This window comes from Pistacia vera, unplaced genomic scaffold (genome assembly GCF_008641045.1).
Source record: "Pistacia vera cultivar Batoury unplaced genomic scaffold, PisVer_v2 Contig461, whole genome shotgun sequence".
Lineage (NCBI taxonomy): Eukaryota > Viridiplantae > Streptophyta > Magnoliopsida > Sapindales > Anacardiaceae > Pistacia > Pistacia vera.
The window spans coordinates 902,566-914,253 of NW_022196292.1; the positions used below are offsets into that span (position 1 = coordinate 902,566).

At 35.2% G+C, this 11,688-nt stretch overlaps 1 pseudogene; it reads left to right on the plus strand.

Moving 5' to 3' along the window:
• The first annotated feature begins 2,346 nt into the window (after nucleotides 1–2,346).
• On the plus strand, nucleotides 2,347–11,198 carry LOC116145425 (annotated as a pseudogene).
• The last annotated feature ends 490 nt before the right edge of the window (nucleotides 11,199–11,688 follow it).

Consider the following 11,688-nt stretch of genomic DNA (forward strand, 5'->3'; position numbering starts at 1 on the left):
TTCTCTACAATTCCGACGATAAAAGTTCTCTTTTCCGGCCAATATTTGATTCTAAAGATTCGTACACAAAATCATGGTTGTATACAAGGAGGAGGAACCCAACCCACTCCAAATCCTAGACTCCGCGGTGGCAACTATTCAAAGGTTGTCGAAGAAGGCTTAGTGGATCATCCGATGAGTCAAGGTGGGCAGAGGCAGAGGAGATAATGGTGGCACAAGAATAAAGAGAAGAATCGAAAAATGGTTTTGAAGAGGGGACGCCGGCGAGAATTCAGGCGAGGAGGAGGACACCGGTGAAGAAATGGTACTTTTTTACTGGTGGTTTTGAATTTGATGAATAATTGATTGGTTGTGCGAATTTGGGGATATGAGTGGTTTTATTGTTATGGTGGTTGTGTTTTGTCGAGCAGAAGGCATTAGGGGAGTTCGTTTGTTTGGGTTCTAGAGGATGAGGGAAGGCAAGGGAGGTTGTTGTGGGAGGTTGGAGGGATGGGAGGATGCAGAAGTGTGCGGAATAGGGGGGCTGGAGGGCTGCCTGCAATATCTGTCATCCTCAGCCATCTCAGTCATGGAACCTGCCACAAAAGCCTCTGTAAAGCTTGCATTGGCTTCCCCAGTCCTCTCGAAGCCAAAAAACACCCACTCCCTGAGCCTCGAAGCCCATTCCCCAAATTGACAGCCTATTAGTTGTTTTGGTTTCTTTTTTGGTTGATGTTTAGTTATATCATGGGTGACATTTTTCTAAGTGTAAATATAAAGACTATGGGTTGAATTTGTAAGCGATAAGGGACCATACTTCCCAATAAGGGCGCAATTAGGTAAGTTGGCAAGTTCTTATAAGAATAATAGAGATTTTACAGGAACAAAAGAAGGATATGGACCGATTCAAAAAGAATTGTTTAGTCATTTTGCAACATCGGGAGAATTGGAAAAAGACGTTATGGGGGCAAAGAGTGCATTATATGTTGGTGCACTTGTTAAAAGCCAAAAAAAAAAAAAAAAAAAAAAAAAGGAAATGTGGTGGTGGTGGTGGATAGGAAGTCATTACGTTTTGGGATGATGGAATATGCCCTGATGACAAGCTTAAGATGTGAGGCATTTCTAGATACGGAAGAGCAAGAGAGAATTACGAAGAGTAGAGCAACTGAACTTGGCTACAAAGGTTTTGGAAGGAAGGCGGTCATTACAAGACGCATTTAGAGGAGAGGGTAGGAGAATATGGGTATACCTCTTCAAAAATTTCAAGATGTGCCTGGTATGGTTCGTGCATTCAATCCTAATGGCTTCTGACTCAACAAAAGTCGTTAATATGATTGGGTGAAGTTTGCAAGCAACATGAACTTCGTTAATGTTATTCGTAGGGACGGACATTTCAGTACCATATACTCTCTGTGTGGAAAAAACATGGCGATAAAGCATCATCGAGCTGTCGAGAAGGATAAACCAAGCACGTACAATTGTTGGCTCCCATGGGCAAGCAAGTAATATTAATTTTTTGTTATATTTTTTGTATTTTGTATTTTAATTATGATATGGGTGTTTTTTACAATGTAGGCTTGATGTATGAGGGCGTCCCTGTCCTGGCTAAGACGGGGGGCGAAGAAGACTTCGGATGAGCGACCACAATTTCCTAGGATGTTGCGGTGGCACATCGGAAGTATACCCATTGGGATTACGACAAAATAGAAATGGAAATTCAAGCGGCTGGGTAAGATTAAAGATTAATCTTTTGAATATGCACTTACTTTTAATATGGTTAAATTTGATTGATTTTTTTCTTATTGCAAGGAGTCGTCCGTCCCTTCCTCACCCCTACAATGGGTGAGCGGGAAAGGAGTATGTACACGTTCAGAGCATTTAATGATGTAGCAGATGAAGGGATAGACTGCCTAATGCGGACCTAGAAGGGTAGCGCATGGGAGTAGAGCTATAGGGCCACTGCTTGAGATGTTGTTGGGCCAAGGATAATAAAGCCCCAATCAATGGGAAGGAAGAGAAGGAGGAGGATGAAGAGGTTGTATGCCTCCACCCAATTGGCAACTGGTATAACAAATACTGCTTTGCTGAGCATCGGGGTGGGAGAATAAGGTGGTTGACCTCATAAACGGTTTTTGAGATTTTTACAATGGCCATTTATGAGAGGTTTGAGAAGATGGAAGAGCGGATGAAAAAGGTGGCAGAGAAAGTTGGTAGGTGGAAGAGGAAGTTGGTGGGGTATTGAGAGTGGTTGAGTGCAACCTGAACATAAAAGAGAAGTGAAAGAGTAAGCACGTAAAATCTCCTTACACGGTAGTAACGTATAGAAAGAAAAGGAGAATGAGGAAGTCCGTGAAGTGGGAAGCAAAAATGAAGGAGGGTAAGGAAGAAGGTGAGGAGTGGGAAGCGAAAATGAAGAAGGGTGAGGCAGGACGCGAAGGAAGTGGGGAAGTGAAAATGGAGGAGGTGAGGTGGGACACGAAGGAAGTGAGGAAGTGAAAATGAGAGGGTGAGGAGGAAGGCGGAGAAAGTAGGCAAGTGAAAATGAAGGAGTTAAAGGTCAATTTGATAGGCCAATAGATGAGGAAGAAAAAACTATTTTATGCCTATTACAATGATTCTGGAAGTGATGGTGTGTGAAGTGCAAGATTGAGGATTAACCCAGGAGTGGTTTGAAAAGATGTGACAATGGGCAGGTGGCTTGACGACTCGGTGAGTTATTTCCTCTTTTACTTATGTTTTCCATGGATATTGTATATTATATGTTGTTTTAATTTGATGCAACACATTGATGAGGTATTGGCACTTTGAGGCTACGACCGAGCAATAATGGTGATATTTTATATCCACACTGTGCCTCATTGATGTGGCCTTGGCGAAAGGCTAGTAACTATATATGATACTTTAATGGAAAAGACCAATGGTGAGGTGCAACAAGGGGAGGCAAGCGAAAGATGGTCGCAGATGACTTTGATGGTGTCCTTGATGATTTTCGGTTTGATGGAGGATGAGCAGTAGTATGTGGGGAAAGACCCAAATATGGCAACAGTTGGGCAAACATTAAAAAGTATATTACTCATAAACATCAGGATATGCATTGGATAACCATCGTTTAGATACTAGAGGAAGGCTTGCTGCAGATCCTTGATTGTAACCCTAGTATTGTTTTTGAGAGAGACAACTAGAGATGAGTTGCAACCGCTGTGTATAGTTGCTCACAGCTATTACGTGACAAGGGATGTTTCAACACTTGGGTGATGAACTACTGACGGGAAAGTGGCCACTCAAACGCCTTCCTGTCCAATAAATAACTCGAGGTAAATTTTGTATAAATACTACATAATATAATTGTTCTATAAGCTGATTCTATGCTAATGTATTCCTCTATTATAATGCTGATGTCGGGGCATAGCACTAAATTTATTGAGTTCGACATGAAAACACACTAATGGACAAGTTGAATGATGAACAATGAGCAACTTTCCGGAGCGGTTGGCTGTTGAGTGCTTCCATGGGCATATGGATCTTTTTGACTGACCAAACCCAATCTAAGTTATTGTTGATGTTGTCATCAAGGTATGGAGTTGGACTTAGAGTTTTGTAGTTCATGTGAAATGCATTTCTTATTGGGTTGTCTTGATAATTGAATTGTCTTGAATTGGATCAGCTGATGTTGTTAGGCGTCAGGCTGTTAATACTTGGGTTTTGGTGTTATGTATACTTTGTGGCCAAGGCCAAGGTTGGATAATGTTGGAAGGGGTGTTGTAGAAGAAGACGAGCAAGCTGCTGTTGATGGAAGGTGTGCTGGTAATTGTGCAGAATGGGGAAGTGATTGAAGAGAGTGATGAAGAGGGAGAATGGAGGCTACCGCACTGCTTTTATTTGGTGTATATAGGACATTTATTGTTGTATATAATGTTGTAATTTAATGTAATTGACACATTTTAGATAGACAAAAGCAATTCAGTATTTCTTTCCTTTGAGTTTGAGTTTGTTTAGTATTCTTGTTAAAGGGATTAGTGTTGATGCAATTAGGTTGTCAAATTCGTAGAAAATATGAAATTAATATGTGTTGGTGATTTTAGTTTTTCAAAATTCAAGAGAAAAGCTGGAAAAAAATAGTGTTGCCCATGATCGCTTAAGCGATTATATATATTGCTTAGCGGTAAGGGTTTTCATATAGGAGCGTAGTGAGACCATAAATCGCTTAAGCCATCGTGCACTAGGATGTCTTGATTCTGCCTTGGAGGCTAAAAGTGAAGAATTGCTTAAGCGAGACCGTAAATCACTTAAGCGATGTGCATATGAGATAATCTTGATTCTGCCTTGGACTAATCGCTTAAGCGACCAAGGCTGAAAGTGAAGAATCGCGACCCTAAATTGCTTAAGCGATTGTTTATCTAGGATGATTTTGATTCGTCTGGGCTTGCTCGTAAGCGACCAAGGCTAACGTGAAGAATCGCTTAAATGATAAATAAATCGCTTAAGCGATCATGCATTAGGATGATCTTGATTTTGCCTTCGACTTGATCGTTAAGCAATAAATCGCTTAAGTAACCAAGGCTAAATGTGAAGAATCGCTTAAGTGATACATAAATCGCTTAAGCGATCATGCATCTGAGATCTGATTTGCCTGCACTTCATCGCTTAAGGATCCTGAATGTGTCGTGCTAACTTACGTGCATCTCAATTAATCCTTGGGATTTATTAAATACCCTACAAGTCCAATAAATTAGGTAAGTTAAATGTGTTAGGTGACCACTTGATAGGAATCAAATACAAGACCTCTTGATCACCTAAAGTCTTTGCCACAAGCCAAGTGGTTTATGCTAATAGGGTTGCCCTCCATTAGCGTGGATAAATTAGAAATTAATATAGAGAAATTAATTTAAAATTAACATATATATATATATATAAAATTTAAAGTAAATCCGATGAGAATCATCATTTTTTTAATGCAATAAATTATTTATAATAAAAATCTTGTTAATTGCTATTTACTATTTTATTCATGAACTTAATAGCAATAAATTAAAGTAAGAAAAAAAACCCGTCCCTAACATTCTCAATGTAGAATACGTGATTGGACAAATTTGATAAGGTAGAAAACTAGAAATAATGGAGGGAGACCAGAAAAAGAAACCAGTTTACTGACACTGGTAATGAAATTTCCACCAAATTTCTGGTACTTTCTCTGCAATTTACTCCGCAATTTTCTTCAGAGAGAGTGAAGAGAGATAAATATAGGAGAAATCATTCATAACATCAAAGTTTTATGGTTCCGTCACTTCAACATCCTCATTGATTCCATACTTTCTCTGGAGCAATTCAGATCTGCCTCCATTTGTTATTTGGGTAACATATTATGATTTATATCCATTATTTTCTCAGATTTTATTTCAATTTTTATATAATTTTATGAAAGTATGATGCGTTTATGTTTCCACAAGCGAATATATAGTGAAAATAGCATCAATTTTGTTGAAGATTCTCCATATATAGTCTCCAAAGTTGTCCATCTTCAGTTTCCTAACTGTTAGATCTGAACTTCCAAGGCTAATTAAAAGGTAAGTGCCTCTATTGTTCTTGGATTTGTTTGATTTAATTTTAATTTACTTTTGTTTTTCTCTCTATAAATTACTTGTTCATGTGTCTTAAATGCAACTTAACGTATCTCTACTCTTTTCAATATACTAGTATATATTATAGTATTGTTCTAGAAATATAAAATTAATTTTACTTTGACGAACAATTTACGGTTCATATCTAGCTCACAGAGCAATTACATCTCACTACAAAACATTCAGATTAGATCCATTTGTTAGTTCGGTAACATATATACTTGGATTTTTATGTATCTATTTTTCTTTGATATTATCTTAATTTTATAATTGTATGAAAAATTAGCATCTACGTTTCAAACAAGCCGAACATGTAGACAAATTTAGTTGAAGATTTACTAATATTTATAGTGTTCCCAAATCCTTCACTGCAAGAAAATAGAGGAGCAGATGTTTATACCAGTTTTCTATCATGTAGATCCATCAGATGTAAGGAATCAAATTGGGAAGTTCGGAGATGGATTCGCTAAGCTTGAAAAAGGTACTAAGGAGAAGTTAGAGATGCTGCAAAGATGGAAGATTGCTTTGAATGAAGCAGCTAGTCTAGCTGGTTGGACTATAAATGGTCAAAAGTAATTTTAATTCCATAATAGTTCGCTTTTTGAATTCTGTTATGTCTTAAACATTTCCAACACTTGATTGAATGATGAAACATAAATCAACATAATTAATTTGTAATTAACTAAAGTTTGTGTTGTTTATTTTAGGTCTGAATCTAAACTTGTAGATGAGATTTCATGGGCTATTTGAAAAGACTAAAAAATTGTCTCCAAGTGATTATAAGGTCTGGTTGGAGTAAATTTTCAATAAACAAAATAGAGTCTCTGTGCACAAGGGATCAAATGGTGTTTCCAAAATAGGAATTTGGGGCATAGGTGGTGTTGGCAAGACAACTATTACTCGTGTTGTATTCAATAAAATCTTGCATGATTTTGAGGATCCTATTTGTGAAAATATTAGGGAAGAGTGGAGAAAAATAGTGGATTAACTGACTTGCGAGAAAACTTATTTCCATAATATTAGAGGATAAAGATCCCAATATAGGGCTCACCTTCCCAAGAAAAAGACTTGAAGATAAGAAGGTTCTCATCGTTTTGATGATGTGACATCTTACAACAAATAGAAAATTTGATTGGAAATCTTAATTGGTTGAGCTCGGAAGTCAAATTACATAACAACAAGGGACAAACAAGTTGAGAAATGTGGAGTAGATGATGCTTATATATACAAGGTTAAGGGATTAAGAGAGAAGGAAGCTCATATACTTTTTAATCCGTATGCCTTTAAACAAGACTGTCCTATTGAGGATTACATGGAGCTATCGAACAAGACAATTCAATACCAAATGTCTTCTCTGGCTCAAAGTGTTGGGTTCTATTTGTTTTCCCATAACAAAATTTTGGGAAGTGCAATAAATAAACTAGAAAAAGGTCCTCCTTGGATATTCATAAGGTATAAGAGTTAGTTATGATGGATGATAAAAGGGAAGGATTTATATTAGATATTGCATGTTTTTTCAAAGGGGAAGATATAGATCCAGTGATAGAAGCCCTAAATGCTTGTGACACTCTGCAAAACAGGAATACAAGTTCTTATTGATAAGTGTCTGTGCTTGTAACATACAACATAAAATAACAATGCATGATTTGCTTCAAGAAGTGGGAAAGAAAATTGCTCGAGATGATGCTTGCAAAGACATTCGATTATGGTATCACATGGATTCTGAAAGTATTTAAAAATTATAAGGTAAGGGTTAGCTATATGTATTTATAAATAGATAGATATCTTCGAGAGTAAGCACATTATTCAAATTTTAATATGTTTGGTTTAAGGATATCTAATAAGAGATCATGGTATTTTTTATTATTTTTTTTTTTTTCTAATAAGGTCTTCCTCGTACCAGAGGCGCCCAAAAAGAAAAAATGTTTTATACTATTAGATTTATTTTTATTTTCCTTAAAACTCACTCAAGCTCTATATTTACATATTTTCTTTTTGCAAATTGTTTAGTGCTATTCAATTAATTATTTCCTTTCAGTATTGTCTCAGTCTCCTAGTAGATTTATATAAAAATAATAGCCTTTGATTTAAAGAAAACATAAATACATCAAGAAGAAAATATCATATATACGATCTATCTTCGATACGTAGTCTTACTTTTCAAGCACTTTTATTGCTATTGTTATCTGACCGTGGCAGTGGCCGATGGTCGGCAATGGCTTGGGTGGATGGGGGTGATTTTGTTAAAATTTAAACTTTTATTAGCTGAGGTTTTCGCAAAATCTCAAATGTAGAGAGTTAAAAGAAATAATTCAAAATATTATTATTACTTTAATAACAATTCAATAATCTATAAACATTCTCACCAACTTATCCTTCCAATCAAACATATCAATATCATTAATTTTATCCAATCTAATCACACACATTTAATATACCATTTTCAATAATCTTTAAGGTAATCTATCTTCCATTAAATAACATTCCCTGAACCAAACGCATTTAACAAAATTTTTTTGAACATATAAATGTCCTTAAACAATTAAAGAAAAAAAAACATTTAAAAATAAAAAACATATTTTAGATTAGGAATTATTAACTTGATTCAGACGACACTGGTGGCTTATATATATTTTTAAATTATATCTTGTTATTGGTTGTTTGGGCTTTTCAATATTTTTATTAACTTGTGCCATTTTCAAAAATTAAATTTTAAAAAAGTTGTCCTCAAACTAAGAATAGCCATTGACTGCTGTTTCACTGGTGTTGACCAGCATTTGGCTAGTGTGGGTGTTTGGCCGGTGTTTTGACTGTTGTTGACTAGCATTGACTGTTACCTCGATCAACTTTTGACTTTTCTTTTAAATATTAGTTAAATAATAATTGAAAAATATATTAATTTTTAATAAATAATTTTGTTAGAGAAAAAAAAGAAATATTATGCAATCTAATTCATACACCAAATATAATACAGTATAAAAATAATACAATGCAATGTTCTACAGAACATTATATAACATTATAAAATACAATGTAATGTTATGCTATATAATTTGCTTATGTAATGCTCGGTCGCCTGCCAAACATGACCTCAAAAGGACATTATATTTGTTATTTATGTCTAACAACATTAAATTAATTCAATATGCTGAAATAAATTGAAAATTTTCATTAAACCTCTTTCACTCTTAAAGTGCACTCATATGGACCTAGAGAGTGATTATGATTATTATCTTTTTTGCTAACTTAAAGTTCTAATATAATTTGTTGTTAATCATAAAGTATTACTGATTCATATAATTTTGTTCTCAACCATAAAATGTATATATTGATAAATAAATATATTTAATTTACATTTAGTTTTTTGTTAATTGCTTATTTTAAAATATGATTGCCTTTAAAGTAATCATTTATAAAATCAAATAGGTTCTTTGAATTGCATAGATTTATTTCATATATTAATTGTTTTGGTCATGATGATATGCTTTGTGTATTAGTAATTGTGATGCCAAAAGGTGTGAGGATGATAAAGAAGTGGAAGAGTTGAATCCAAGTACAAGTCAACCCATAGCTTTATGATTGTTTGGTTTGAATGAGTTCCCTATCGATGATGAAGATGAGCCGCAACCTAAAAGACTTAAGAATTCAAATTTCTTAAGGGTAAAGAAATCCATTTCTATCTAATAATTTTGCTCTCAATTTCTAGTCATTTTAGTCTTTAGATTGATTACAATCAAGATGCATCATAAATAATTATGTAGAAGCTTATTTATTAGGATGGAGAAGGTGAAGAACCACCATCTAATTTGAAGAAGAGAGCAAACAATTAGTGAGTAAAACATTGCTATATCAATAGGAAGCTGTAGTTATTTCAAGAAAAATTCTAGTCTAATATAGTTTAGTTAACCATTGTTACTCTCTTTCACCCATCAATGAAATTTAGTTCTGATTTGTCTCGTTCTAGTGTAAATGACTGGTATCAGAGCACAAGAGTCAAGATGGAAAAATTTCCCGCATTTTCTATCTTTCTTAACAGTCCAGATGAGACTTCAAGTTCTGGTTTCTAATTTCTGGTTCAAACCCTGAAGCTTTTAATCCTTTCCCTTTGACAACAACAGTTTGTGGTTAGTTAATGAACCACAGAGTTTTACAAAAATATATATGGTTATTTCTTTAATGCCATAATATTGATTTCTTCACGTATACAGGGGAGAATCTGTTGCTATTTGATATTTTGATGTTGGTATGGGGCTAGATGATGATCATGCGGAGCTTACTGAAGTAAGTTGCTTGGAGAAAGTAGTAGTAGAAAGGAAGTTAAATTGCCATTATTCACTTTTGCAAGTGTTTCTGCTGCAACAGATAGTTTCTCATTCACAAAGGGGGGTTCTGGACCTGTTTACAAGATTTTTATGTCCTTAGCAGCAATGCTAAAGCTGATTAGTAATTGGTGCCAGAGTTTCAAAGTAAAACTTTATCAAGTCAATGAAGAAAGTAATATTTCAGGGAACACTATTGAAAGGGGATCAAATAGCTGTAAAAAGGCTCTCAAAAAGATCTGGACAAGGATGGGAGGAATTAAAAAATGAAGCAGTTCTCATAGCCAAGCTCCAACACAGGAATCTTGTTAGACTTTTGGGCTGCTTTATCGACAAGATGAAGGGGTACTGATCTATGAGTACATGCCAAATGAGAGCTTGGATATCTTTCCCTTTGATTTGTAAATCTCACAGTTTCATATTTTTATTTGATTGTACGTAATTGGTGTTTTCCTTCTTGGGTCTACTTCTTGGCTCGTATCTTCTTCACTTGCTTATCAGATCCTGAGAAGCGTAAGTTGTTAGATTGGAGTGATTGGACTACACATGTTCGAATTATTGAAGGGATTGCTCGAGGATTTCTCTACCTTCATGAATATTCTAGATTGCGAATTATTTATAGTGATTTAAAAGATAGTAATATTTTGCTGGATAAAGACATGGATCCTAAAATTTCTGATTTTGGAATGGCAAGAATATTTGGAGGGGATGAGTTACAAGCGAACACAAAGAGAATCGTTGGAACTTAATAAGTAAATGATGCAACTAAATTTAAGATATTTGCCACATTAAAATCCTCTTTACTTAAGTTTATGCATGAAGTTATTATCATGACTTTACTAATTATCCCAATGATTTTTGAATTGCAGCGGATATATGTCCCCAGAATATGCCCTTGCAGGTGTCTTCTCAGTAAAATCTAATGTTTAGCTTTGGGGTGTTGTTACTGGAGATTATTAGCGGCAAGAAGAATACTGGTTTTTATCAGGCAATAAGTGGACAAGTGACAGCGGATTGGACTTGATGGGTACAGTATTAGCAGAAGTAGCTTCCAAGCATATATGTTAACATAGGGCTGCTTTGTGTTCAAGAAAATGCAGAAGATAGACCCTCCATGTGTGATGTAGTCTCCATGCTTATGAATGTTACTGCAACATTATCTTCTCCGAAACAACCTGCTTTTGCACACATAAGAAGTAATGCCGATTCAAGGTCGTCTACCAGTAGGCCAGAGAACTGTTCTGTCAACGATACAACTACTACAATTACGGAAGCCCGTTAGCGTTAAGTACTTCCATGACTGATAGAGAGTGTATATATTTTGCTGTGTATGTCTTGAGTTGAGTTAAATTTACACATATGGTCCAGTTTCAGAGAAATACCACATTGATAAATGGAAATATCTTTTGAGCTCAAATGTGTTTTGTGTGCTTGACTCTTTGTGTGTTTGTCTTTGATCTTTCTCATTATAAACATTGAGTACTGCAATATTTATTCCTCCGATTGAATTGTATGGTCAACTTAAAAGTAAAACAATCAATAATGATCCAAGAGTGCATAGTCATTAGTCAACAATCCAATATGGATAAAGGAATCAATTAACTAGTAAACTAAGGTGAATCAGGCTAAACTATTCTGTACATCTTCGAAACTCAAGCATCAACAGAAAGAAAAGGATGTTGCAGCAACGCTTCGGCAGTCCATCTGTCTTCAAAATCTCTGATCATACACTGCTCAGGAATCTCTGATCATGAGTTGTGTGCACATCATCA